General features: G+C 39.9%; 1 protein-coding gene and 1 pseudogene across 7 annotated transcripts in view; both read right to left on the reverse strand.

Annotated features, from left to right (window-relative positions):
- The window catches only part of NTRK2 (neurotrophic receptor tyrosine kinase 2), a 318,904-nt gene that overhangs the window by 146,150 nt on the left and 149,853 nt on the right, over positions 1 to 22,901 (reverse strand). The gene's annotated exons all lie outside the window — the stretch shown is intronic.
- On the reverse strand, positions 5 to 123 carry LOC112483115 (annotated as a pseudogene).

Below are 22,901 nucleotides of genomic sequence, written 5' to 3' on the forward strand. Positions count from 1 at the left end.
TTTACACCTACAGCACCTGGTCTTCCTAGGTGGTCTCCCATCCAAGTACTAACCAGGCCTGACCCTGCTTAGCTTCCGAGATCAGACAGGATCAGGCTTGTTCAGGGTGCCGTGGCCCTGGACCATTTCAGACTATTTTTTGATCATTAACTATGATAAACACAACTGCAATGAAATCTTTACACATCTTCGGTATTCTCATCCCTACTTTTAAAAGTAACTCTCTCAAGGTAAATTTTAGAAACAGAATGACTAGGTTAAAGAGGATGAATAATGTAAAGGTTCTTAGCATATGTAATCAAATTTCTTTCCTTCTACATTTGATCTTACTTCTACTGACTGTGTAGAGAGTGCATTTCCAGTGGAAAAGCTACTTCCATCACGCCATTGGTGTGTCTCCACCAAGCTGAACAGAGACCTGGCAAATACCCACCCCTGACCTCTGCCACATAAAACCACTCATGCCCCATGTCTTGTAGGCTGGTGTCTGGCATAGGTGCAGTAGATACAGGGTAGGGGAAAAAAACAATAACAACCAAGAATAAGGCATTATAACTCACCAAGTGCCTCCCTCCACCCCAAACATTTCTCCTTTGGTCCTCAGTCAAACCCCACAACATATTATACTCTGTTCAGTGACATGAAAGTCAGAGACTTAGAGAGGATGGCAGACTTTGCAAAGGTCATGACTCATAGTGACTCAGCCTTCTGATGCCAAATCCAGGTTTTCTTTTATTCTTTCACAGTTGCCTTTTCAAAAATAGCCAAAATTAGCCAAAGTTTACAATGTTACAATCAGGATTCAATTTTATATACAGGAAAGCACTGTAAGTAGTGTATCATTCTCATAGCAGAAGATTTGAAGAGAAATGAGCTGCATGGTCTGCTGTCAAGAAGCTTACAATCACTACCCTAGAAATATGTCCAGGATGTATGAGCCTCAAAGGAGGAGCATCTATTCCAATGGGGGATGAGGGATGAGGATGGGTCAAGGGAGAGACCTCTGGCTTCCGAATAATGGATTACAATTTACTAAGAATGGTGAAAATCCAAGGGGATTTATGGCTAGCGTAGAGAGTACTGCCTGTATCAAAGGGCTGATGCAACTGGAAAAGGGAGGAAACGGAGAAACAAAAGCAAGGGCCAGGCCAAGAGTTTGGAAAGTAAATCTTTTATAATGAAAATTACAGGTAACCCCCTGCCATGTGCACGTGCATGCACACACACACACGCATACACACACACACACACACACACACACACACAACAAACATAAAACCTCAAGCTAGGCAATAGCATGATCAAGATTAATTTTAGAAAAGTAATTTTGGCTTCAGAGTACAAACAGCATTATAAAAGGGCAAGACTGAGGGTTAAGGAGGCTTCTAGAGAAATCAAGGCATGCAGGAACTGTGGCTTGAGCCAGGTAATAGGGAGGTGGGACGCAGAAGAAAAGGGGATGGCTGTTAGATATTTTTAGGGGGATCGATAGGACATGATGATTGACTGCAAGTTGAGGTGTGTATGGGAAATGAACAATGAAAGTCTGGACAATGAGCCATATGCTAATACTGCCCACAGTGTCTCCAAGGAACTTAGAAGGGAAACAGGATTAGAGGGTCAAACTGACAGTATTGATGTGGGGCACAAACCCCAAACAAGGCGTCTGTGTAAGGACCAGTGTTCAGACCTCAGAACACATGTCTAATACCTAAAATGGATTTGCCCAAGTTCAAGAATTCACAATTTAATGGGAGAGCATAAGCTAGATATTGTACCTAGGACACGTTTCTCATCTGGGCACCTAAAACATCCTTTCTTGCAGGCACAAATAAAAGGCCATCCAACTGAAGCTAACTTTTGACAAACTTCTTCCTAAATTACTAAAACATTTCTAAATTCTCTTTAGCAGTAACACAATTTTTACGTAGGAAAGAGTACAATCTTCTTGACCATATCCCACAGTACTTGGAAAATTTAACAGACCAGATATAGCAAGGTCACATTGGTACCTCTGCCCCATACCCCAAAGCTGTCCTTTGTTCGACAGCTCATTCTAGATGGATTTAAACAGTAGTCTTAAAATCTTAGTACTAAATTTCGCCAGCAAAATTTTCCCACAAGGCTGAAAAGAAACAATTTCTCAATTTCCTGTGATGTTTCACCCATTGGGAGTCTAGTCCTGCCAAACATTCTTTTATTTTCTGTTTAATAAGAGATACTTTACTCACTGCAAAATAAAGGGCTCCTTCAAAAGCAAATGTAGTTGCAGTAAGCTTAACGGAACTCCTCCTTTTAGAGTTTAGACCAACAAAGACTCTAAATTATGAAATCAACCAATTAAGTCCAACTTATATTGAAGAAAGTTCAATCTTCCATGACCGGAAAAGAGAACTATAGAAAAGAATGACACATTAACGCATTAAAAACCCTAAGATGGGACTTAAACTAAATAAAATAAATGGCAATGAAGATTGCTTTCCAAACATCTCCCAAAGGAAACAGCTAGGATTTAGGGGGTTGAAAAGGAATATTTATGATGCCAGCAAGAAAATCAGAGGAAGGAGTGAGAAACAAGTAATATGGAGAAATCTAATCTTCCCTGTGGGTGCTGACCTGCACAAACACTAAATGTGATTGTGAGAAGGGTTCTGATCTCTAGAGAACACAATTTCTGGATTTTTTTTTCTTTTTTTAAGTTAAAAAAATTAATTTAATATGTTAGGAGAAAAATCATCTTTCTTTCCTTGTAACTTTGAAGAAATTAAAATTTGCTATGTTCTCTAACATAATTTCTTAATATTTTAAGACAAGGCTCACCACCCTCCACCCCTCAAAAAAAGCATCTGTAACATTCTCATTGAGGCAAATGGGAAAATACGATTCACCAACAGAAATGTACTTCACCTCCAACTTCCTACGGCCACACTCCCTGAAGGACACATGAAAGAGGAGCTCTCGGCTGCCTTGCTGCAATGACCGTGTGGACCAGTGTTGAGCCCAGAGTGGACACTCAATAAGTGCTTAATGGAGTAGCTGGTTGCCTGTTACCTCAACAAAGAGCTCGAAGGACTGGTCATTGGCTTGTAGGGGAAATGAATGCAAAGGATTCCTCTGCTGACAACATAATCATCTCCCTTTCCAACTGACAGACAATCAGAGCAAGTAACAGTTTGCTTAAAATTAATTCCAGTTCCTCAGGCCACTAAACAATGTAGTTTAAGGCCAAGTTTCCACTTCAATTTAATCTTAAAATTTCACTTAAGGACACAACCTTTATATAAATTCATATCCACAGACTAGGAATCAGGCTTGCTTTCAATTAAATTGTTTGTGGAAATCATGGTGCAAAGGGTCCTGGAATCCTCCTGACCCACTTTCACTGGCTTCATTTCTTCCCTTAAACCTCCAATGTGACTTTTTATTACTGTTCTCTAAGCAACATTGAACACCTACAATGTGACAAATATGAAGGAAAATATGTGTATATTAGCTAAAACTGCTAGTCGCTCTCTAAAATCTTTCTTTTCTTCCACCCCACCTCCCACCCGGGCCCATGGGTAGACTACATTTCCAAGCCGTCCTTGCAATTAGTTATGGCCACGCCCTTAAATTCTAGCCAATGGACGGTGAGCAGAGCAATGATGAGCCTTAGCCCATCAAGACTTCCTATGTATGCTACCCCATGCTTTCCCCTTCTACTTGCCCTGAATAAGGACAACACATCAAACTTGGAAGTTATGACTTGAAAATAGCAAAGAAATTCTCTGCTAATTCTCTCAGTATTGATTAATGAGTATAGACAGCATAGAAACTGAGTTACTCTACTGAGGTTCAATAAAGTGAGCTATTAATCCTCCAAATCTCATTCATATGCAAGAAATAAACTATTGTGTTTGAACCATTACCCACTTTGGAATTTATTTGTTAGGTAGGGAGCTTAACCTAACAAAACATATAGACAAAGAAAAAATTTTTTCTTGGTGCAGCTACTATAGAAAACAGTATGGCAGGTCCTCAGAAAATTAAAAATAGAAATACCATATGATCCAGTAATTTTACTTCTGGATATTTACATAAAGGAAATGAAAACACTCAGAAAGATATATGCACCCCCATGTTCACTGCAGCATTATTTACAATAGCTAAGATATAGAAGCAACCTAAGGGCCCATAAATGGATGAATAGATAAAGAAAGTGTGGTATATGTATACAATGAAATATTATTCGCCATAAAATAGAAGGAAATCTTGCTATTTGCAACAACATGGATGAACCTTGAGGCATTATGCTGAATGAAATAAGTCAGACAGAGAAACACAAATACCATATGATCTCACTTACATGTGGAATCTAAGAAAAAAAGAGGAGGAAAAAAGTCATAGATACAGAGGACAGGTTGGTGGTTGCCAGAGGTAAGGGGTTGGGGGAATGAGTAAAACAGGTGAAAGGGATCAGAAGAGACAAGCTTCCAGTTATAAAACAAATAAATTCCTGGGATGTCATGTACAGCATAGTGACAATAATAATACTCTACTGCATGTTGGGAAGTTGATAAGAGAGATCTTTAAAGTTCTCATCAAAAGAAAAAACATGTAATTATGTGAGGTGCTAGATGTTAACTAGACTTAATTATGGTGATCATTTTGCAATGTATACAAATATTGAATCATTATGTTGCATACCTGAAAATAATATAATGTTATTTGTCAATTACATCTTAAATTTATGTGCTTTTTTGTTTGAGATTTATTAACTGATTCCACAACTTCCCAACCCCCCCATCATAAATTCAAAATTGTATATCCATGTATATTTGCATTTTTCTGAGGAGTCCACAGATTTCATTAGATTTTCAAAGTCTTCTTCACCCCAAAATGCTAAGAACAACTGAAATACATATAAATGGCTTTAGAGACAAAAATATAAATGCATACCTTTTGTGCATTTATATTCTATTTCATCATGTTCCCTATCTACAGATGATTTGGGTGCTGAGAACCTTCTATCATCTGTCACCTAGATTTTTGAAGCAGACGCCTAACTTGACTCCTGCTCTATTCTTGCCTCCCCTAATCTCTTCTCCACAGAGCTGCCAGAGTAATCGTTTTCAAATATAAACCAGACTATTGCATTCTCCTGCTCAACATCCTTTAAAGGTTTCTTGTTGCATTTAGTATAAACTTCTGGTCATCACTGTAGAGTCCCACACAACGCGGCCTCAGCCAAGCCACCCCGTCCTCCCACCCCTCTATTTCCTAAACCGCCATAGTGGCCTCTTTCCTGTTCCCGTTCACTTTGGCTTTTTTTTCTTGCCTTCTCCCAGAATCATCTTCTTGGCCTTTTTTATGCCTAACCAATTCTCCTCCTTTAGGTTTCAGGACAACTGTCACATCCTCTGAGGGGCCCCAACCTCACCACTTTAACCAGAGTCTTTCTCAACCCTTCTCCACTCACAATCATCTCATTCTTCTCAGGATGTACCGATAAATCACCTTATTCATTTGATTTATTGTATATTGTCTGTATCCCTTACTAGAAATTGAGCTCCAGGAAGTCAGCGACTGCCTTCGATGAGACTCCTCCAGAAACAAACGCCGACACAAGGATTCAAGTGTAGGCAGTTTAATTAGGAAGGGATCCAGGAAACATTAGAGGGAAGTGAGCAAGTGACACAGGGAGGGGAGAGAAGCCTGTAAAGGATGCATTTTCAGTGGGTTGTACTGTGGGCAACTATAATTCAAATTCCTGTGGAACTTGGGGAGATGGTATAAAAAACACCTCAGAGCTATCTCATCCAAAAGGTGTGGAAGTTGGGTCATTTACCCTCCAACTACCATCTGATATTGGCTGAGGGCTTCAGAATAAAAGAAAGCCCTTAAGGAGAGAGTCATGGATGCTCACAGCATGACACCGTGGACGAGTACAGGGACGGTCAGAGCCGAGATTTGGGTGGAACACCAAATATTTGCTACAGGGATCTCGAATGTGTAATTGACCAAGATCTCCAGTGCCTTGCACAGAGCCTCAATAAATACTTGTTGAATGAATGACGTAGAACAATTTTTAAAAAGCATAATGATACGAAGTACAGTAAGTCTAATGAAAATGCAAATATGAAAATTATGCACCCAACGTAAAAACCACTATATCTTACAAAATATATTTTCTACCCTCTTGATTCATTTGTAGCCCTCGAATAGGACCTCACTGCAGGCAGTCTTCAAAGGTGAGCACTACTTAGAACCCAGCACTCCGGGCAGGAGTATGAAATAAAGATTCTGGACTGGATGTCAGATGTGGGCTCTCTCTAGACATTGTAAGAAATTAACTGTATGAAACTATATGACCTCGAGTGAGTCATTTCCCCCCCGCCATAGACTTTGTTTCCTACTCCATGAGGACAGAGGTTGAAAAATGGCATTGAAGACCCATTCAGGCTCTAGCAGTCTATAATATTAATTGTTAGGCACATATGACTGAGAATAGATTGCCATGTGGCCTTATATAGCTTTCCAGGGTATTTTGGGAATGTGAGATAATGTGCAATTTAAAGAAAAGCACTCGGTCAACTGGCCTAGATTTTCTCCTGCTAAATAATACTCAGATACTTTGGGGTCACTATATTCTCATCTTGAGAGAAGGGTCTGTGCCTTGCAAAGGCAATGCTAAAAAACAGTACTTATTAAATACTTGCTATATGCCAGAAAAGTTACTAGAGATTAGATAGTATTTTAATTAGGGAAAACTGGTCAGTTTTATTGCAGCATTAAAAAAAATAATAAAAGCAAACAAAAGCCTTAAACCCTACAAAGTTCAGAAGGCTCAAGTGGGAATAGATGAAACTAGTCTTGCTTAGAATGTAGCAAAATGTTCTGATTCCATATTTCAAACATTTAATTTTGAGGAAATAAAATTGCCAACTATTTCTCTCTTTCATTTCGAACATGTGGAATATTTCAAAGAAAATTCAGCTGGTCTACATCTTAGTCATTCGCAATTAAAAAGTGTTAGGCTTTTTAAATCTATTGTAAATTCTGAAGGTCTTTTTTTTTTTTAACAAAAGTGGTCACAATTGTTCCTGGGTGGGTAAAAATGGAACCTCAAACTCCTAATAATTAGTTTCCAACCTTGGAAAGGCAGGAGCAACCTCTGTTTACTAATAAGAGTTGACAGACATGAGAGAATCATATCAAAGCTTTGCCTTTCTACTGTACAACCCCAGTGAGAGCTCAAAATGCTCTATAAACACTTTTTCTTCAGCTGTCACAAGCTCCCTTCAGGAAAGGCAGGTGATGTCTGGATGCACACACACAATTTCCCTATTCAAACCTTCTTAACATTGGGTGAATGAGTGCCTGAACTTCATCTCAAATTCTCTGCAAAGCAATGCTGGTGAGCACTGGGAGCAAGTCTTTGGGAAGGAATTGGCTGATTCTCAGGGAATTATCTTAGTGGTGATGTTAGTGGCCCTCAAAAACAGCGACAAGCCCATAGAGGCTGGCAAACACTTTAAGCCAAATTCCCACGAGCTTTGTTTTCATGGAAAAACAAAACAATGACTCAGATCTCACTTACTTGCTCAGACCTGTCCATTGTACCGTCATCAAATAAGGCCAAAATGAAGGAAAGCTGCTCTCTCTGCTCTTTTTTTGTGCAAGATTTGTTGCTACACTAAATGCTCTTAGAAACGTCTTTGCAACTTCTGCTACATATTTATAGTTATATTCATATTTATGCTTGCATTATTTATATTCATATATATATATAAAACATGCAAATTCTTTTTTTAGCTCCTCTAAGCCAACATTTGCTGTACCTAATGGAAAGCACCATATAGGAATTTTTCATGATTATATTATGGAATTTTGAAGGGAGATGGAGCATGGTAGGGTTCTCAGCTATGATTCTCACTATAGGATATTTTCCATTGTCAAATGTTGAATTCTTCTCTCCAATCTGAGAACGTGGTGACATGCTTCATGTTATCCTTCAGTAACCTTGTATTTTTTTTCAGTGACCCACCACCCTGCTCCACACTCTTGAATCCAGCCAAGGTGAGGAAATGTGTAAGGCCAAGATGTTTACTTAATTTGATTACTGTGTGCTCTTCTATTAGGAAGCTTCCATAATGGAATAAGACATAAAAGGAATAGATACATTTCTAAAGCTGGGTGCTGAATAAAAATAATTGAACAAAATGACCATAAATAGAACAAAATGAAAACCCATTGTTCAAAATGCAATCCCTGCCAGTCACACAGATTAATGATCAGCCACTCTGCTCAGTATCAGTTGAGGTGGTTACACACTGTCAGTGGAAGAAACCTAAACCCACATATGAAGGTGCATTTACTTCTTTAGTGTTTTCCACTAAACGCCCAATATGTTCTTTAAGATCCACTGCTTTTTGGGAAACTAATCAAAATTGACTGGCCAAATCAATGGATCTCAAATAGGGGCCATTTTTTTTTCCCAGGGGAAAATTGGCAATGTCCAGAGATATTTTGGGTTGTTTCAATGACAGCGAAGAGATGGAGGGTCTGAGCTACTCATATTTGATGGCGAAAGGCCAGGGATACTGCTAAACGACCAACAATGCACAGGACAGTCCCCCACAACAAAGAATTTAAGGCCCAAACCATCAACGGTGCTGAGACTGAGAAATACTACCCTAGGTCAGGGGCCAACAGAGGTGGAATTTGTCCTAAAACTTTTTATCCCTGTTAAATATAAACTGTAGTCTGTCTTTGTTCATTGTTGCTGTTGGAATATAGTGTCCCTCTGTTATTCTAATGTTCTTGTCACTGGTGTTCTCGCTGCCGGTCCCTTTCTCAGTTTATCTTATATCTAGCAAGAAATAGCTCTGATATTGTCACTTCTGTTGCTCCCAAACACCAGAAAGTGCTATTCTAGCCCTAAAACAGAGAGGCAATGCAGTACAAAGGGACAGAAACTGGATCTGGACTCCATGCATTAGGTTTCAGTCTTTGACCTACCATTTCCTGACAGACACCCCGCAGTGACTTGGTCTAAGAATTTCTACTCAGAGCAATATTTTTCTGCCCTGGCCACCCGAAGGGACTGTTTTAGGATTATGTGAGTTAATATATATGTGAAACCTCAGTAAACACTCTGGTATTATGTAAACACGGGGGTAAGGAAATAATAATGGCCTAAACCCTCAGTGACATTCAAAACCTTGACCTGACTCCAGATTTGTCACTTATGACACCCCTTAAAACATGCCTGATCCCAATGAAACTATTAGTTTTCATTCCTTAAGTAAATATGCTTTCTATTTTCCTATTTATTCATTAATTCATTCAAGGATTATTCTACCTGATAGGTATAAGACAGTGCGATAAATGTCCTGTATGTAACAAAGAATAGAGTCCCTGTCAATATGGAGCTTCCAAATTCTGTATCTTTGCACTACTGTTTTTTCTACCTGAAATGTAACCTTCAAGCTCCACCTCTGATCATTAAACCCCATTTATTCAACAAAATCCAGCCTAAAAGTCATCCTACCATGAAGCATTGCTTCATTCCCCAAATCAGAAATTGATATTTGGGTTGTTTGTCTCATGTAAATACCACATTCTTCAATGTATTAATTACTTTCACAATCTAATTTCTCCTATTAGATCTTAGGTACTCTGAGTCAAAAAATCTTCTAATTCTTCACCCTCTGCCATAAGTTCCAGAACAGTTACAACTGTTTCAAGCAAGGTACTTTACTCATGGTAGGTATTCAACAAATATCTCAATTGCTGATTAAACCAGAAGGATTTAAAAGTAGGGCATGAGACACTCACAAAAATAGTAGAGAATGAGTATAAAGCACAGATAGACAACAGTAGGAGCATTCATTACTGTTGACTACTGTTCTCTGTATTTCTAAGGCACACTGTTCTATCTCTGTCATAGTTTGCCTCGCTCTGAATTTTAATTATCTACTTACTTGTTGTAACCTCCCTCAACTTCTTTATGAGCAACGAATATTTCTATCTTGTCTCCCCATTTTCCTTCTAGCATTGAGCATAGGGCCTGTTGCATTTTAGGTGCTCAACAAAGATTTATTAAATAAATGAATAAATTCTAACTTTTCACCTTTGCTTTCTTCAATCAAGAACCAAGCTGGGCATAACATGGCTTCATAGTTGTACTAAACACTGCACTGCTAACCTCTTCTTCCTGGCCCAGCACAGGATTGGAACTCACCCCCACCCTACCCCTCATTACCACCATCTATCCATGTTGCTTGCTTTTGCCAATGCAAAGGGAGCAGGAATGCATCTCCTAGACAGAAAATGTGATAGTCAGTACTGGGTTTTCCACTTCTTCACAGTGAACCATGATGCTTCTTGCTTGGATGGTAGTATCATAAAATTCTGGGTTCCTGAGAGGAGAAGATGAAGAAAGCCCCCCTGCCAATTTCTGTTATATATGCAGCATGAAGAGAAATAATCTTTTCTGTTTTAAGGGTTATTTGTTGCTGTAGTATAGCCTAGCCTATTCTGACTAATCAATAGTGAAGTTTCAAGTCAACCTTATTAAAAGGCAGTCCAATATGTATGGTTAAGAGAGTACATGCCCACATGCACACTCTCTAAAGCATACACAGATGTGTACATAAATACATAATGAATAAATGTTAACAATAAATGCATGAAGTTTTTAAAAACTCATTGTAACTTAGATTGAGAAATCAGAGATGTGACCTTGCAAGCAATCCTCTTAGAAGGCCATGCCTTCATTTAAAAGATCTGGCCCCTGTTTGTCACATTTTTAGAGCTCCTCTTAGGGAATTATTTTAATTAATGTAGTAGAGTCCACCAACTATGTAAATCTTCACTATTTGAGGGAAACATTTTATTTTTTAATAGTCAAAGATGATGGGCAGCCAGGTTTCATAGGACATGTGCGTGATTAAGCTGGGACACGTCACCATTCTTCAAAATATCAGGGGGTCTGATTCTATCATCTCAGCCCTCTGCATTTTTGTGGAGCTCATAACTTTTATGTTAAGTTGTGTCAAAAAGACAAGTTCCAAAAATGCACATGGTCTCTTGTCTGGTGATTCTCAAATTTTTTTCACAGTTCTAGAGTCAAAACTAAATGTCTATCTCCAGGAACCTTCTTGGCCTCTAAATTCAATGGTTATTAAATCAATGTGACATGATGAATGCATGGCTGTATGTTCTTCATGGTGTACATTAGAAGCTGCCTGAACACATTTACTCAGACCAAGAAACTATAAAAACAACTGACTCCTGACAGATAAAAGCCCACCTAAAACAGGATTAATTAAAGGTGCGTAGCTGGGGATTATCATTTTCGTTTGTGTTCTGGACTGAATTGTGTAACCCCAAAATTTATATGTTAAAGCCCTAATCCCCAATGTGGCTGTGTTTGAGCCTTTCAGGAGGTAATTAAGGTTAATGAGGTCATCAGGGTGGGGTCCTAATCTTACAGGGCTGGTGTCCTTATAAGAAAAGACACCAGAGCTTTCTCTCTCTCCTTGTAAGCCACAGAGAAAAGTCTACGTGAGGACACAGTGAAGAGGTGCTGTCTGCAAGGCAGTAAGAGGGCCCACCCCAAGAACCTTATTAAGTGTGCCTTTGTCTTGGATTTCTAGGCTTCAGAATTGTGATGAATTAAATGTCTGCTGTTTAACCCACCCAGTCTGTGATATTCTGTTATGGTGTCCTGAGCAGACTTAAATTTGTTTGTTTGTTGTTGTTTTTGTTATAGTTGTTGTATGTATCACCAGTCTATATCCACTTCTTCCTCTTCAACTGGTAATGGTTTTCGTTTGATTTTCCACGCAGCCCCAGAGAGACAACGTGATTCAAGATGGAACCAATGGCTCAGGCATAAAAAATCATCATAATTCCATTCCACGCTCATGGTAGTTGGTTCAAGAATCAGCATGTGACTAAAATTAGTGTGATCAGAACTAAGCTTAGGATGTGTGTACAAAGGTTGATATAAGTCATGTTCTCTTTCCTGCTGGATGGGCATCTGGAAGGATGTAGCATCAAGAGTGGATGGAGGTCATTTTTGTTGCAACCACGAGAGAAATTTTGTCTGCAGTTGAGCCAATCCAACAGAAGAGAGACAAAAGATAGATCCTGGTTACAGTGTTTAAGCCTTAGGTCAAGTCATATCCAGAGCTTGGAATTTACTCCTTGATGGTATATTTATTGTTCAAGACATTTGCAACTGTAAAATGCCAAATTAATATGGAATGGGGCGATAGTAGCCTAATTGTCAATAAGTCAGTCCTGCATCACCAGAGGCTGGAATGAATACCTACCATATTCTGCAGTCCTTCCATGCACCCAAGTTTTATTACCACTAATGTTGAATTGGCCTCTTATGGAGATGTAAATGTTCTGTTCTTCAAAGGCATGTTTGACAGGATGAAAGGCTCTGGGATTTCAATGATTTTGACTCCTCTGGAGATGAGAAGACAGCCTATTATAGCAATTTCCATGGGAATGAAAAGACATATACTTTAGCTATTCAAATATTTAACTAGCTCTTTTGTTGTTGTTTTGAATTCCAACAAGCTGCAGCTGCCTGTTTGTGTCTGTTGTGCCTTTAAGGGGCTTGCTGATTCAGTAAGATCCCTTGAATGCATTAATTAGCCTTCTCTCATTTTCCCAGCCCATGCCCATGAAGAAATGAGCATTAGCAACTCCAATCGCAGAACTTGATGTGAGTCTTGAGGGTACCAGATAAATGGAGGCTCAGAATTGTCGGCTTTCTGATGGGCATTTTTATTCTGGCAGCACCCTGCATGCCAAGGCTTGTGTGGCTGCATGATTAATTTATTGGCTATCAGTATTGGCAGGCAAATGAAACACAGGCCCTGGATTAAAGTGTTACAGGGGAAGCGAGACGTTAATCAGCCCAGGTACATGAGTCAGAGGAGGTAAGGATTCAGAGAAAATAAAATGTTATGGAAGACTAGGAAATGATTTATCATTTTTAATATATATCATCTAAGCCCACTCTTTATAACCGCTGGTAGGCCTCCATGTTGTGAAGACTTGGGCAATAAAACACTCCTTTCTTAAAACACTAAAGTGAAAGATGCTGGTGGGGAAAATAAAGAAACATGAAGAATAAACTGACTGTAAAAGAAAAAAGCGTTTGGCTTGAAATTAAATTTCAACTTTTTTTTTTAAGTGATTTAGAAATACAGCTTTTGCTTGGAAAAACTGCATTCTATCACTCAGATAGAGAGAAAGATATGAGGTCTGTCCATGAGGGCCAATTTCTCAGATCATTTTTGAAATTATTATAGTATGGAAAAAAATGTAGTTTCAAAGAGTAGGTGGCCATGGCAGGCTTAATGGTTAATACAACTGATTGAATTAGTGTTTACTAAGAATCCTTGAGCTTGGAAGTTTGGTTCTACACAATTAAGCATTCTCAAATTTGTAAGTTAGCAAGAGTAAAGTCTAGCAATTATAGGAAATGAGACAACCCCTCTCCGATTAGCAGTTATTACCCCTTCTTGGGTTCATTCAATCCAAGAAATTGTAAGAACCATTTTCAGAAGGCTTCCCTTTCTGAAACAGGCAGAAACAAACAGCACATCTCAGCATTCTGTAATGCTTTATAGCTTATAATAGTAATGGTTTTCCTCAGTTCTAGAAAACAGGCAGAGAAAGAAGGGCTTAAGCAAGTTACCCAGAAACATCAAGAAATGTAAGGAGAGAAGAACATTAAGGGGTCCGTTGTCTGCTCCCTCATTCTACCCTTTTTACAAAAATGTTCTTACTTGTTCTGAACATAGGAGAAGTCTATGCTATGTTTATGAACATAGAGCCCATTGCTTTATTCCAAATAGCAAGTCACCTGTGACTAGACAAATGCTTGCTGAAATGGCCATGGCCGCTGCTCTGGTCCAGTCCTCTGCAGCTCTCACACCTGCTGTCTTGGCCTCCTGCCCGCCTGCCTTCCCCTTGCCCTCCTCTGGTCCATCCTACATGCTGAAGCTGGAGAGAACTTTCTAAAATGCCATTCAGATCCTCTTCTTCAATTGAGGGTTCCACATCACTGCCTTACAACCCAACTCCTCATCTAGGTCTTGGCTTGAACTACCTTTCCAGACTCTTCTCTTCCAGGCTCTTTCTCTCATTTTGTGCCTTACTAACTGAAGTAGTGATTGGTAGCTGGGTCTTGACTCTATGTCTTTGCCATTGCCAATCCTTTCCCCAGTTTTTCCTATTTACCCTTTATTATTCAAGGGCCACCTCCTTCAGAATGCCTCCCCTAACCACTTCCAACTAAAATAAATGTTTCTCCTCTCTACTCACATGAAACCCTTTGCATGCATTATAATGATCTTCTCACTTATCTCTGACCTCAACTAGATTATAAATTTTTGAAGAGAACCCTCTAGTCTTTCAAGTGTTTATTCCCACACAGTGCTTGACATAAAGCTTTTGCACCTGCAGCAGCCACGCAGGGCTGAGCCATTCCACTACACCCTGACTGGTGCCTCCTGGAGTTGCTCAATCCGGGCCAAGGGCAGGCTGCCTGTGGTCCACTATTAGAGATCCATACCTTTGAGCTCTAGCTCTCTGCCCTCAAAAATCTCTGGGGAAAATGAAACCATTTCTGGCAAAGAGAACACATCAAACATCATAGCCCTTGAAACCGAGCACTGTTTGACTGAGCAGCTAGCCAGCCTGTCAGTAAGGCCCTGGGGAATGTCAGCAATGGGTAGCCACCTTTATGTGAAGGAAAGGGAGGAACAAGAAAGGCCTAACACCTAGGAGATTTCCCAGGGGTGGGGGAGGTGGCAGATTTCTGCCCTGGGCAGGGAGACTATGAGAGAGGGGTGGGATACAGGAGCCGTGCCTTCTCTACTTCATGAGCTTTCCTAAGCACCCCTAGGTATAATAACTGCTCAGCTCCTGTAGACACAAGGATTCAATTCATCAACTAAAAATGATTCGATTAAGAACTTACTGTGTACAATATTATGGGAAAGATTAGCGTTCAATGAGTTCTTCCTACATACTGGGAATCTTATTATTACAAGCTCATCATTACACCATCGAGTAGGTATTATAATCCCCATTTCTAAGGTGCAGAGGAATTCAGTAATTTTTGGATTATACAGGCAGGAAACAAAGCAAAGCAACTGTGTAGTCAAGAATTTAAAAATTATTATCTATAGAAAAAGAAAAATATAAGGATAAGGTATATTGAGAGGAAAAAAGGAAACAGTAAAATGACATAGGTGAAGTATTCATAGACAAACTTGTCACCCAAGACCTTTATAATCAGCTAACTTTTTCTTCAAGGGCCTCTTCACAGGGAACAGTATTGCATCCCAAAGTATGCACGTCATCCGGGCTAAGATGAGCCAGTCCTTTACTGTGCTTAAGAGCTGCCATGGCCTGCAAGGGTGCCTGGAAGACAGGACATTAGGAGGGATTCCCGAGTCACCCACATCAGTCGTGTCATCAGATTTCTGGGGAAAAGGATACATAATTCTGCCTACTGTTTCAATGTTTTGTCTATGAGAATGCAATGTGCCTGCACATATAGAAATATCTGGGCCACTAAGGTTTTCACTTTCAGGGGAATGCTGCCTATCCTATAGCCCTAGGCTTTGCTGTCCCCCAGACTCAACCTGGGACACTCGTTCTTTCATTCATTTATTCAACAATATTTATGATGATAAACGATCTTAAGACAAGTGAACAAAATAGACAAAAATTCCTACAGTGACACAGCTTATACTTTGTGGAGGAGACAGATGATCAACAGCAACAACAAGGAAATATGTATCATGCATGCGAGTGGTCAGGGCTTTGAAGAGAAGTAACGCAGGGAAGAGGGATGGGGACCATCAAGTAGGAGTAAGGACTGCAGTTGAATAATGGTCAGGGAAGGCCTCCTGTGAGGAGGTGACATATGAGCAAGGACCTGAGGGGGTACATTCCAGGGAGAGGGGACCACAAACACAAAGGCTGTGGGGACAGAGTGTACCCAGGGTGGGCTCCAAACAGCAAGGAGGACAGTGAGGGCAGATAATCTAGAAGAGAGAATAGGAAAGCCTGGGCCAGGTTGGCAGCTGTGGAGAGGGAGCAAAGCAGTTGGATTCTAGAGATTTTGAAGGCAAAGCTGATAAGGACTTGGACAAGGGGTATGAATAAAGAGAGGTGTCATGAAGACTCACAGATTTTAGTCTGAGCATCAGTTTAGTGAGCTGGGTGGGACCCTGCGGGGCGGTGGGGGAAATCATATCTCAGGGGACAGCCAGGGCTCTGTTCTGACATGCTCAGTGTAAGATGCCTGTTAGGCATCCAAGTGGGGCTGTGAGCAGATGGTTAGCCGTGGAAGTCTGGAGATCAGAAGAGAGGTCTCTGCCAGAGATGAGACTGAGGCAAATCCAGCATTTAGATGGATTCAAAGCTATTAGACTGGATGAAGTCCTTACAAAAGCGTGTAGAACCGGAGGGGAGAGAGGCTCAGGTACTGTTCGTACTGTTCCTGGGGCTCGACAACAGTTACAGTGAGGAGACAAAAGAAGCCACCTCTCTGAGGAGGGAGGAAAACAAGAGGATGGGGTATCCTGGAGCCAAGTGAAGAAAGTATCTGAAGAAGATACAAGCTGTGCCAGGTGTTGCTGATAGGCCAAGATCGGTAAGGAGAGTGACCGTGGACTTGACAATGGTGACCTTGAAAGGAGACCTTCTGGTGCTACATTCAAAAGCAAAATCAGTAAAAGCCCAATTGAACTAAAGAGAAAGGGGGATAGCAGAGTTCAGAAAGGAAGCCAGCTCTTTCCAGAAGATCTCTGTAGGAGGCTAAGAGAAAGAGCAGTAGATGGAGGCAGGGGTGCGAGGTCAGGAGTTTATTTTTCACAAGTGAGAAATGACAGCGCATTTGTAAGCTGAGGAGAATGATTCAGACAGAAGGAACTGTGATGTTGCAGGGAGAGGAGACAACTTCTGGGGTGATGTCCTTTACCAGGTACGAGGGGGCAGAATCCAGCGCACACCTTGGGAGCTGTCTCAGGGGAACAGCATCAGGAAGGAAGGCAAGGCCATGCATGGCGCGGAGAACAGACACAGACGGGGACGTGGTGGGCAGGGTGGGGACTGCGGGGCTCTCTTCTGAAGGTGTTAATTTTTCAGGACAATGAAAGCTGGGTCTGGAACTAAGAATGTGTTAGGGGAAGAGGAGGTGGAGGAATACACAGAGAGGAAGGTATGGAACCTTTCTCTAGGTTGCAAATGCAGAAAGTCTGGATGCAGAAATCTAATAGAGAAAATATCTGAGACTATTGTTCATCAGCGAGCACAACAGGTAACTTGCCCAAGCATCATATGGTGTGGATCAAAGCATCCCATGACTTTGTTAGGGGAAGAGGAGGTGGAGAGATTCAGAGAGAGGAAGGAATGGAACCTTTCTCTAGAAGAGAAGGAGAGTGAGGTCGCCAGCACATCCCTGCAGAGGGGTCGCTTTGAGGTGCCTGAGCTGGAGGAACGCTGCAGTTAGCCAGGTGGTGGTTTTTCCAAGAGAGGACAAGGATGCTGTGAGTGTATGGGAATGATTAAGGCTAATGACCATGGAATCAAAGCTAGAAGTGAGGATATGAGCTCAAGGTGAGAAAAAGAAGGGAAGAAGAGATGGGGGAGGAGAGAGTGGGAAGGGGGAGAGGAGGAAGGAGGGAGGGAGGGAGGGAGGAAGGAAGGAAGGAAGGAAGGAAGGAAGGAAGGAAGGAAAGGGTTAAGGTTTGTGGTCTGGGAAGGTCAAAAGGCTGTGAGCATAAGCCTAGCAAATGTAGCAGAGAGCTAGCAGGAAACAGGATGAAGAGTGGGATTCTTGAGATTACAGAGCTTGCTAATGACAAGGTCAAGAATATGTCCACATGAGAGTGTGATCACAGCAGGACTGAGGGCACATTTCTTACAAAGGACCAAACACAGTACGAAAGAACGGATATTTTCCCTCATTAGTGGGAATAATCAATAAAGAGGTCTTATTCCATTTCTAAGGTCTTTAAGACAAAAAGAGAGAGGAAGGGAGGGCAGGAGGGAGGGAGAGGGGGACATTGGCAGCAAAACAGCACCACTTAATAACATATTTCTGAAAGTGGAGCCTGAGAAAAAAATAACCAAGAAACTCAAAACTCTGCAGTTTCAGAGCTTCCCAAAGTCCTTCATCCGTACTTCTAATAAAGAGCAGCAATTTTCTGCATTTTGCAGACAAACTGGATGTGCTGGCAGCCTGCTCTCATCCCGCCTGTTTGCAGGGATTAGGGGAAAGCGGCAGCATAACTCCTGGGCAGCAAAGCGGAGAAAACCCACAGGCAAGCTGGGGCCTGGCCTGAAGAATGTACAACTTGCACTGTGTCTGCTAGAGACTCTGAAAGCAGCTCCACATCATAACATCTAACCCTCAGCCAAATTCAGCACAGTGCAGGGCGTGGAGCAGGCACTCTACAAATATTTGGTGTTGACCAAATGAAGGAAACTGCCTACTGCCCTGGATGGATCTTTACAGAGTGTGAGGGAACCCCAGGATGCCTGTACCTTCAGAGGAGGGTCAAAATGGGCTGAGACTCTCCTGGGGAAGTGCATTTCACAGTGAAAGGAGTCTGCAGGGGTTAACAGTTTGAAGCCGCAGGTTTATTCTCAGTTCTACCCAGGCCACAAACATTTAGTGAACAACTGTTAAGTGCTAGTCTTTGTTTGTTCAAAGAACTAGGGTCTGATATAAATCCATCAATATTATATATTTACCAGAGTGGATAAAATATAATAGAGGCCAGTGAAAAATCAAATTAAACCGTGTGTTCATCTGGGGTATATATTGTTTTAGGTTTTCAAAAAGTGTATTTTGACTCTTCTGGTGAGAAGTTATTAGAAGAGCAGATGAGAGCTACTCCAGTATTTCACACACAAAGATGCGTATTAGGTTGACCACCAAACCACAAATGGGGAGTAATAAATAATACATAGCAATAGTCAGAATCAGTATGAATGTGGGTTAATTACAACAGTAGTAAAGGAAGTGACGTAATTTATTTTTCAAGGAGTTAATGAAATGGACGTTCCACCTTCCAGAGCCTTCTTGTACTTCTTAGTGTTCCCTTTCTTCCAGAAATTGAATCCAAGTCTTATAGCAGATCATTATGAAAAAAAAATAACTAAGGCTTCTTTGCAGAATTTCTATTATTTTTAATCAATAAAGCAGAAGGTAAATAGAGCTATTCCCTATTTTAAAGACTAGAACTGTCTCTTTTGAGTAAATAAGCCATTATTTATCTTACTTTAAATTATGTATCAAAAAGAAAAGTTCATAAGATAATATACATTATGGGAAGAAAAATAATACTAGGTAGGTAAATTCACTCCCCTGGTATTTTTTTCCTTATAAATGTTTAATAACTTTTTTGCATTACAGAACATGGGCTTGTTTTTTGCAGAAAATTTGAAAATATGCAGAAAGTATAAAAAAAAAAAAGATCACCTAGATTCTCATGTCCCATAATTATTAACATTCTGATGCTTTTATCTCACTTTTTCTATATAAAACGTTTGGAGTCGTGATGCATATGAAATACATACTGAGTATAGTTTAATATTCCAAACTTTTTACTTAACATTACATCGTCAGCATATACATTGTTTTACTGTCTTTGGAATGTTACCATTATTCAATTAATCATTCTGATATTATTAAACATTTAGGCTTTTTTTTTTTGGTCTATTATAAATTATGTGGAGAGTACCAACTTTATACATATAGCTTCCTCTCCATCTCCATCCCTGTTTTCTTTTGGATACACCGTAGTTGTTGCCCTTGTCCTGAATGGCTTTTTTTTTTTAACCCTTATATTGTCTAATATTATTGCTAACATAAAGATGAGCTACTAAATAATCTGTTTGGTATCTGGCCAGATGATAGAAACTTTGTACTCACTACTGCATTTAGAAATTGGTTCTCTACTATTTTCTAAGTACTCAATATCTAGAAATATATCTTTCACTTCCCCTTAGGTAAATCCCTTATATCCATTTCATGTCTTATTCGATTAGCTATAACTTCTGGAACATGATAAAATCATAGTGATGGCGTATACGTTCTTGTGTTGCTTCAGATTTTAATGGGAAAACTTTTAAAGTTTCACCATGGAGTATGTTAGTATAGGGTGTAGTATCTTTACCAAAGGAGGCATTCTTCTCATCTTAATCTAGCAATTTGTATGAGTTATTTAATCTTGTCAACTATATGAAGACAACTATATTATTACAGTAGCATGGGGTTATTCTTTTATTATTAGGTTGTACAAAAGATTATCTGAAATTTTAACTTTTTATGTCTAAAAGTCCTCATCATTCCATTGGACAAAATTCCTTGCTACAAAGTCTCTCTTCAATGCCTCAGATTTAGCTAACGTTTACTGAGGGCCTATTAGGCTCCAGGCACAGTTTCTAAGTACTCTACATGCATCTCTCAACAATCCTATAAGGTAGATCTTAATGTTATTCCTATTTTATGCTCGAGGAAATATAGGTGCATAGAAGTCAAACCATTTGTTTGAGTTCACACAGCCAGTGAGTGTCAAAATTAAGACTGGGACCCCAGGCAGCCTGACAGCGGCATGTGCTCGTAGCCACCACAGCCATTCCCCTAGTTAGAATCACAGCTCTATCACCCGCCACACAGGTAGCCTTGGGCAGGTTACTAAACTTCTCTCAGAAACACTTTCCTCATCTCTAAAGTAAGAATAACAATAGGAAGGAACAATATGGACCCAGTAGCATTGGGGTGAAGCTCTCTGTGTCTGACATGGAATAGACACTTAATAAAATGGCATTTCTTCTTATTACTTTTATTTACTTAACAAGTATTTGTTGAATGCCTGCTCTCTGCCAGACATTATTCCGGCATTTTGGAAATAACACTGCTCTCATGGAACTTCTCTTATAGTATATTCTAAAATTATTTAATATTATATTATACTATATATAATACTCTACTACAGGTTCCCAATCCATTATCTGCACTTCTAAAATCTAAAACATTCTGAAAACCTAAAGTTAAACTAATTTGGCACTAACACCTGACCTGAACTGCAGCGAGGTTATCTTTAGACTTTACTTATTCCAGTTAGTGTGACTCGTCTTCAGTTTCACTACAGAAATATCACTGAATGTGACTACAAAGAGCTCCCCCAGGTCCCACTGGAGGTGGTAGCAATATTCACTATAGGAAACTTATTGTATTTCTAAAATCCAAAAAGTCCCTAAATCCAAAGTATCTGATTCCAGGGGTTTTAAATTAAAAAAAAAAAAAAAAAGTATGGTCTTGTATAATCTATGGTCCTGTATAATATGCATCTGATTCCGGGGGTTTTAAATTAAAAAAAAAAAAAAGTATGGTCCTGTATAATCTATGGTCCTGTATAATATGCTGGAAAAGCAGCATATTACATTCTAGTGTAATCTAACAGTGTGATCAATTTTTTCTCTCAGTTATCATGCAAGTCCCTTGAAGGTACTGTCTTTTCTTGCTCACCGCATTGTCTCCCACAGTAATTCACATGCTCCCAGATGGGATCTTAATAATCATTCCATTCAAATTAATTCAATCCAAGAGAATCCTCCTGGATCCAAGGTATTTCCATTCCCTTCAAGGCTAGTTCCTTCAGATAAAAACATCAGTGTAGCCACCATTTTCTAACTAACCTCGAGGCAAATGGGCAGGGCTGACCATAGGAAGAGTTGCCTTTGACTTACATTTCTATATACCTAGAGGTGATGTTCTGCCTCCTCTCAATGTATTTGGTCTTAAATATTGGAAAAGTACTTGATTTTTTAATAAAATATTCAAAATATGTCAGCACATTTTAACAATTTTCCTTTCATCAAAAGTCTGGCTCAAAATGTTTTGGCAAAGAGCAGAACTATGGTGTTTGCTCAAATGGTAAAGAGCTCTGTTTCTCTGAGGTTTCTGCTCAAAAAATGGCCCCAAGATGCAGTGCAACCCAGTGTTCTGCCTTGGAACAAGACATGAGCCATTAAATCCTGTCTTACACTTCAACCATGAAGGCTTCCTTATGTTTTTGGAGCTGTTTCATCTTGTCTATTGTTTTGAGTTTTATATGAGATTACGATTTGCTGGCATTGCAGGGGGAGATACCAAAATTGCCTCAAGCAAGTTCTATAAGCCATAAATAAGAACAATGATTTACACAATTACTTTTACACAATTCGTTTTTCAAAGTACTCCCACATACCTGATTTCAGAATACTTTCCCATGAGCTGGTTTCCCCGGGTCAGCCATATATGGCCATTGGTCTCATGGCCATCTTCAGGACTGATGTAGAAGGCAATGCTTTTTACACAATTTTACAACATGACTATTACAAAGCAATATTTTTGATTTTCAGCCAACCCAATATGTCATCTTTAGATTTTTGTAGGTTTGTTGTTATCTCTGCCTGAGTCTCATAGTACAAATGCCAGAAAAATTAGCCCATGGTTCTGGCACCTGATGGACACACCCTTCTTCGATATGGAAAAGTTCACTGTTCCAAAGGCAGGAATGGCTGCCTTTCAGAGTCAGCTAGTTTTACTAACAGAAAATAGCTTAGCACACTCCATCTTGCAGTGCAGGATCATGCACAGATGAACACTGAATACATATACTGTGATGATTGATAATGATGATGGGGCAAGCAAGAAAAGATATCTTGAACAGGGCTAAATACTCAATAATTGCTGATTGATGAATGGTGACAGCTACCAAATGTCACCTTAAAAGATAGCTACACTTGAAAAGATAAGTAGGTGAATTCAAGCTCCAAGATAAAATGCCCAGGATTGAATTGTGGGTCTTTCTCAAGAC

This window comes from Pteropus alecto, unplaced genomic scaffold, assembly GCF_000325575.1.
Source record: "Pteropus alecto unplaced genomic scaffold, ASM32557v1 scaffold206, whole genome shotgun sequence".
Classification (NCBI taxonomy): Eukaryota; Metazoa; Chordata; class Mammalia; order Chiroptera; family Pteropodidae; genus Pteropus; species Pteropus alecto.